Below are 8,320 nucleotides of genomic sequence, written 5' to 3' on the forward strand. Positions count from 1 at the left end.
TTATGAATTATGTACATGTGTATATATGTATATGTCTGTCTGTGTATATATATGTATACATTGAGATGTATAGATATGTATATGTGTGTGTGTGGACGTGTATGTATATACATGTGTATGTGGTTGGGTTGGGCCATTCTTTCGTCTGTTTCCTTGCGCTACCTCACTAATGCAGAAGACAGCGACAAAGTATGATAAAAAAAAGAAAATGTATCTGAAATATATAAGGAGACTGAGGAGGAGATGGAAGAATGGTATATAGGAAGTTTTGGGGTATAGGGATTAAAGTGATCAAGGGTAGTGAGAGGTGTGCATTGGATAGAATGAATTGAAATGATTTGATATATGGGGTGGGTGATATGTTGCCAGGGGGGGTGAACCTAAGCATATGAAGCAATCAAAGAGTGGATCAGTTTATTGGGTATATCTGTGAATGAAAGTCTGATATAATACATTATGCATGACAGCTAGTGATTGGATGTGCGTGGGCTACTTTTTTCCCTCCGCCACTACTACTACACAAAAGCAGTAAAGGCACTAAGTATAAAAGAAGTTCAGGGATTCCCTGCTTAACCCTTTCACTGGTCTCCCTATAAGATACATTGCATCTTTCAGTGCTTTGTGCATCATATAATGTTTTATTGGTTTCCCCCTTCATTTGAACTCCCAGCTGATGTTTGATTCCACCTCTTACCCATAGATGTTACTATCAGCATTGTCACATCTGGGGAAAAAAAATTGTGCAACTCTCACGTGGATTGTCGTGGAATTTATACTCTTTTTGACTATGTGTCATACCACGTGTATGTGCCCACTATTGCATGATACACAGGGCATCTGATAAATGAAGGAATGAAGAGCAAAGTTTAAACAGCATAGGAAGAAATGTATGTGTTTGTAAAAGGCAGAGCTAGGGCTGTCACAAAACTAGAATTTTTTCTAGGCATTTTTTGACTGAAAAATTATACAATTGTTTAAAGAAAAAATTGTGTAGATTATGGCTTTACACAGGCCTTTAGGGATTCCATTCCACAGTAATTATGAAGGTGTTGTATGTTTCCATTGTTTAAGGTTTTGAAGGGGAGATGACTACCAATATTTACTGAACATAGTTTTTGAGCATAGACATATGCAGAAATATTTTGCAACTTCATTGATATATATTTCAGTAAAAAACTATATGTTTTCAGGTATATAATGCATGCTTTTAAAAGATGACTTTAGTAGCAAATAAAGTATGAATGCATGTGCATTTTTACTGCAAGTCTATTATATGTATATAAGAATTCTGTGCTCCCATTAAGCAGGTACATTATAGTTTAACTTGAAAAGTATAAAATTAGATTTGATTTTGATTACATGAACTGTAGGGAGGGAATGATTATAAAACAGCATCCCCTCTAACCTAACAGTGGGATTTATTCTCATGCATGAATTTTATATCTCATGGTGTCTTATGTAAGTTCTGCACACTCTTACTTAAAGCACAAAGAAAATTAGTTTTAGGGGGATGAAGCATTTACTCTAGTAATAGTGGTTATATTTTTAGTGATCAGATTACTTGTACATTTTTCATGTAAAGAAAGTTTAGCTTTTGTAAATATGTGAATGAATGTTATGTATGTGCATACAGTAAATAGTGTGAAATCATGCCTGGAAAGAAACAAAAAAGTTTATTTTTTGCATTGTAAAATCATGCATTGGAACAACGTATTTTAATACAATTTTGAAGTTAAGCAGCAAATGCATTGTCATCCTTCTTATTCCCAGTCCACTGAGTACCTTAACAGACTAAAGAAGAGGTAATTATGCTACTTTTTGTGGTATTGTCTTTCTGTATTGGTACCATACAAATTATGTTTGGATTTTTTTCATACTGTGGGAGTTGTTATAGTAGACATGTCTCCAGAAAATGCTTATTTAACCCTTTGGATACAATTTACCTGTAGATAGATTGCACTTTCATTCCTCAGGTCATAATTCAATTGTAATTGCTGGCTGTATAATTTTTTTGCTTGGCAGGATATTATTTGAAACGAGTGCCAACATCTGGCCATGCTTTGGTCGTTTTTGTTTTCCATGTTTTTTGACCTGTGTGACTTTCATGTGATTTACATAGATACCTCGGGGATTTCAACATTCGCCATAAGGAATGGTTAAATTCCTCCTGTACGGATAGTAGAGGGATCGGAGCCTTCACATTCTCCATTCTCAATGATTTAGAGCAAATTGTCTCCCACCCTATTCATATACCTGACCACAGTGACCAATCTCCTAATATTCTGGATTGGGTTTTCACCCCTAGTCCATCCCGCTTTGTTTACACAATCTTGCCCCAATTGGTTTATCTAATTACTCTCATAAATGTATATATTCTAACAGCACCTCCCCTTCTAGCAGCCCCTTCTAAGAGTAAATACTGGCACCTTGACAAAGCTGACTGGAATAACTTATATAATTTCTTTTCTGACTTTCCTTTGGTAAATTATTGTCTCCTGTGTGGTGAAGCTTCTGTTTCTGCCAAACACATAGCAGAGATTATTCTTGCAGGAATGGAAACATTTATCTGCTCTTCTTCTGAGACGACCTCTTCTTCTAACCCCTGGTTCAACCGTTTCAGTTCTGAGGCCATCCAGGCAAGGGATCAGGCATATAGGGCTTGGAAAAACTCTCCTTCCTCTGGCTCACATTTGGCTTTTATCACTTCTGGTGATCACTGCAAACATGTTATCTGAGGTGAATTATTCCTCTATTCAAGGGAAGTGCGATAACCTCTCGTCATCCACTGTTGGGTCTTTTTGGTCATTAGCTGAGGGCATCTCTTAACTTCTGTTGCTCTACCTTTCCTTCACTTTTCAATCCTGATGGTACCATAGCTGTCTCTCCCATTGACAGGGCAACTCTGTATGGTTCCTGTTTCTCCTCTAACTCCACCTTGGATGACTCTAACATCCCTTCACCCCCTGATGCACCACTTACTAATCTTATGCCTCTTCCTGCAATCTCTTTTCAGACTGTCTGAAAAGCGCTTCTTTCTCAGGACATAAGCAAGGCTTATGGTCCTGATGGCATCCATCCCTGTGTACTAAAGGAGTGTGCCTCTGAACTTGCACCTGTGCTTGCTCATATGTTCCGTTTCTGCTTAAAAACCAAAACTTTTCCTTCTTGGAATCACACATTGTTACATCCCATCCCAAAGAAAGGGTGACCCTTCTAACTATCGTCCTATTGCTTTGACATCTACCATTTCCAAAGTCTTTGAATCCATCCTCAACTCCCATATCCTGAGACACCTCGAAAATCACAATCTTCTCTCTGATCACCAGTATGGCTTCCGTAAGGTGACATCCACTGGTGATATTCTATCCTATCTTACTAACGTTTAGTCATCAACCCTGAAAGATTTTTGGTAGTCGTGTGTAGTTGCCCTTGAAATATGAGAGGTTGTGGCATCAGGGTCTGATCTCTAAGCTCCCCTCTTTTGGGTTCTCTCCCTTACTTCGCTCCTTCATATCTAGTTTCCTCTCCGGCTGATTTATCTCTGTGATTGTTGATGGATAAGTTTCCCCAGTTTCTCTATTAGCAATTGTGTTCCTCAAGGTTCTTGTCTTGTGCCCCTATACTTTTCTTCTTTTTCTTCAACGATTTCCTCTCCACAAATAATCTAATGCAGTCATAAGCAGTCGATTCAACAATGTATTCATCCACATCCTTCAATTCTGCATTCTCTTCTATCACTCGATCTGCATCTCCTCTTAACAAAGCTTCCTCAATAAACTCGGACAGAATTTCTCAATGGGGTGGACAAAATCTTGTTAAATTTAACGTCTCCAAGACCCACTTTCTACCCATCTCTCTATTGAAAACTCCTCACAGTTCTCATCTCTCCTATGATGGTTCTGTAATTCCAAGTACTGACTCAGTGAACATACTTGATATTACTGTGACATCCACTCTTTCTTGGAAACCCCACATTACAAGAATAGCTAAGTCTGACTATAAGAAACGCTGTCCTGTTTGGATATCGAAACTTCTCTTTTGAACAGTTGCTTCCTTTATACAAGGGATTGATTCATCCTTGTTGGAGTACTGCTCTCGCATGCGTCTGGGGCAGTTATACTAACTCTGTATCCTTACTTGACTGAGTCAAGTCCGACTTATAAGCTGTCCCAGGCTAACTTCCAAACTTGACTCCCTTGCCCTACACCGCAATGCTGGTTCACTTTCCCTCTTCTGTAGGTATTGGTTTATGCTCCCAAGAGCTGGCTGCTTGTGTGTTCCCCCCACCACTAGCTAGACCACGCAGTACTCGGCAAGCTGCTGCATCACATGACTATTGTGTGGCCATCGGCATCTCAAGGGTGGGCCATTTCGACAACTGCTTTCCCTACACATCAGAGTTCTGGAACTCTCTACCTTCTCATGTCTTTCCCAATAACTGACCTGCCACTCTTCGAAAGACAGGTCTTTCACTTCCTCAGAAATTCAGAAATACTTTCCCCTGTCTTTTCTTTTTCCATTTCATAATTTTTTCTTATTACAAGTAAGGCCCGGCCTTGTCAATTTTTGTCCGTGACTGGAGCCTTCAAAAAAAGAAAAAAAATGGCTCATAGAATGCACCTATTTTTAAAGTAATGTGTTTGGGGAATTACATGATATTAGTATATTCCATCATGTATACGGATATTGTTATCAGCATTATGGGATAAGGACTCACATCCACTGATTTTGATATGTATAGGGAAAAAATACCATGCTTTTAACTTCCACATGTATTTTAGTTCCCATATGTATGTTGTTTTGATATCGACTTTGTTTTCGGCTGTTCATGTTTCCTCCATTCTCTTGACAATATTGCCCATAGGTGGTTGCCCAAAACATCTCGATGCTGTTCTGTTACCATGTTCTTTCATGTACATCAACTCTTGTTTACACTTCTTGGTGTAGGCACATCTCTGCTTTGCTGAACCTGGTAATTTAACTTTTATTTTCAGTAATTACGGCAACACAAGGGCAGTTGGACTAAGCTGAGCAATATAATTTGGAAGCATGTTCATGTTTTAGTGATCACTTCACCAACATTGGTTGTACTTAAGACTACTCAAGGAGGATGTGAAACAGTATGGTTCACCTTGGCTGTTGTGCTGCATTAGCACTCAGGTCCGGTGGTGTATTTGTCAGACATGTAAATGTAATTATTGGAATCAACTCAACAGGTTTTGAGGAATTGTTATTTCATTCGGTTTTGTTGTCTTTGGGAGGCCAAGGAATTGAAATCAGTTCCAAGGTAAAAGCGGTTATGTTCATGATTACATTCTATGATTACTATTTATCAAACTGACATTGTTAGGTGAGGAGAGGCAGGAGACATTGTTAGGTGAGCAGAGGCAGGAGACATTGTCATGTGAGTAGAGGCAGGAGACTTTGTCAGGTGAGCAGAGGTTGGAGACATCAGGTGAGCAGAGGCAGGATACAGAGTTGGGAAAATGTTCTCAAACTTCAGTTCAAGACCTGTTCCAGTCACAGGTGCTTGTGGCTCAGTTGTTGAGTGGCCACCGACTTGTTGTTGTGTTCAGTTCATGATCAGGGGATGTGTGCTGCTTCAGATCAGGTCAGGTGATGTGTGTTACTACCCACTGTGATGCTCTATGCATTCCACCACATTCTCGCATTACAACTTGCATACAAGTCTCCAGCTGCACTCGACAAACATGTAACTAATTTGAACACATGTTTGAGGACAATATGTGGTGTGAGGTGGTTTGATCGAGTAAGTAATGTAAGGGTAAGAGAGATGTGTGGAAATAAAAAGAGTATGGTTGAGAGAGCAGAAGAGGGTGTTTTGAAATGGTTTGGGCACATGGAGACGATGAGTGAGGAAAGATTGACCAAGAGGATATGTGTGTCGGAGGTGGAGGGAACGAGGAGAAGTGGGAGACCAAATTGGAGGTGGAAAGATGGAGTGAAAAAGATTTTGAATGATCGGGGCCTGAACATTTAGGAGGGTGAAAGGCGTGCAAGGAATAGAGTGAATTGGATCGATGTGGTATACCGGGGTCGACGTGCTGTCAATGGATTGAATCAGGGCATGTGAAGCGTCTAGGGTAAACCATGGGAAGTTCTGTGGGGCCTCTATGTGGAAAGAGAGCTATGGTTTCGGGCATTATTACATGACAGCTAGAGACTGAGTGTGAACGAATGGGGCCTTTGTTGTCTTTTCCTAGCGCTACCTCGCACACATGAGGGGGGAGGGGGATGTTATTCCATGTGTGGCGATGAGAATGAATAAAGGCAGACAGTGTGAATTGTGTGCATGTGTATATATGTATGTGTCTGTGTGTGTATATATGTGTACATTGAGATGTATGGGTATGTATATTTGCGTGTGTGGACGTGTATGTATATACATGTGTATGGGGGTGGGTTGGGCCATTTCTTTCGTCTGTTTCCTTGCGCTACCTCGCAAACGCGGGAGACAGCGACAAAGCAAAATAGATATGTTAGTACCCATAATCTTTACGTACTGGTACTATACGTGTAACTCGCCATGATCCATACATACATTTAAGAATCCTAACCAACTAATCAGCAATACAGTCATCCCGTCTCTTCAGAAATTCAACTGCAATATCGTCCATTCCAGCCACCTTGCCACATTCTATTGTACACAAGGCTTTCGCCATCCCTTGTTTCTTAATCGAACCACAATGCCATGCCTCACTACACATGATTCACCGACGCAAACACCGTATGTCAACCCCCCAATTATCAAACATATCCGACAATCCCCCAGAGTACAGTGTGGGTCCTTCTCCTTAGTGCATGTTATCCTTCCATAGCTATTTACCCATTCTCCGCTATGTATTCATAAGCTGCTTTGCTTTGCTGACGTTTGTGACCCTCTTTCCTCTTTCTTACCATTCCCTCTGTATTCGAGGGTTGAGGTGCCCTTGTCAGTCATTGTGAATATCGCCTAACCTAACCTCTCCATTTCTTAGTCTTATGTTACCTTGGTAATGTTAAGGGTTGTGTATTTCCACGATGATATCTGTGCATGTTTTTTCTCGCCTCTGATCATTTCTTGCAATTGGTGCATCATGTATTATGATATCAATTCCCATGGTAGATTGTGTGAAGATAAGATCTAACAATGATGGTGTATCAATCCCTTTCATCTTAGTATCCTCACTGACTTTTGGGTATAGGAAATCTTCCCTATACACTCTTAAAAACTTGTCATCCTCATTCTCTTTCACCATGAGAATCCTACTTCCTCAGTCTATCTGTTTACAGTTTAGATCCCCTGTTATCAGAACTTAACCACCTTAAAGACGCTTGCTTTACTGCTTCCTGCACCAGTCGCAGTGTTCCTCATCGTTATACATTTGTCTTGGATCGTTACATTTATTTGCAGGATCATATGATAAACACCACCATTTAGTAACTTCCCTACAGTTGCTCTTCCCATTATGTATTTTCGTGATGGGCCATCCTCCACTGTGGAAAAAAAGACATGTCTTTCATTAAGATGGCTAGTCCAACCTCCTGCTTTCCTAACCATTATGTACTCATTTGGTTAGAACAGATGATAAGCTTTGCTTCCGTGGCTCCAACAATATCAGATGAACTCGTACGATTCTTGAATCCCAGCCCTTTACACTTAACTATTCATCATTTGGATACATTGCTTTCTTCAGGTTGTATACCATCTCCAAACTCGACTCTCTCCAATCTTGATTATCAAATAATCTGCAATTCTTCCCCTTATCGATGAACTTTTGTTTGTTGGGGCTGTGATGATAGATGCTGTAGATACGTGTTTGTTGGGGCTGTATATAATGATAGATGCTATAGATACGTGTTTTTTGGGATGTATGTGATGATAGAAGCTGTAGATAGTGTTTGTTGGGCTGTATATAATGATCGATGCTGTAGATACATGTTTGATGGGCTGAATGTCATGATAAATGTTGTAGATACGTGTTTGTTGGGCTGTATGTGATGGTAGATACTGTAGATACATTCTGACGTATTTTTTTTAGAATATAAGTTTTCATTTTGGGGGTTTTGTTGGGGTTCTGGAAATTTGTTTAGTCTTTACTCATTTTATTGTACTTGGATTCACGAACGAGGATCCTTTTCACTGGCTCAGGCAATTATAGTTGTACAATAAATAAAATGTTGTATATGAGGTCTTTTGTGAGCATCCCTGTCTAAAATCCCTCCGTTTTCTGTTAGGCAAAGAGTATATTGATAGAATTATTTTAGGAATTGTGATTGCCATACTCATTACTAACATAAGGTTTAAATGATACACACG

The sequence above is a fragment of the Panulirus ornatus genome, chromosome 18 (assembly GCF_036320965.1).
Source record: "Panulirus ornatus isolate Po-2019 chromosome 18, ASM3632096v1, whole genome shotgun sequence".
Lineage (NCBI taxonomy): Eukaryota > Metazoa > Arthropoda > Malacostraca > Decapoda > Palinuridae > Panulirus > Panulirus ornatus.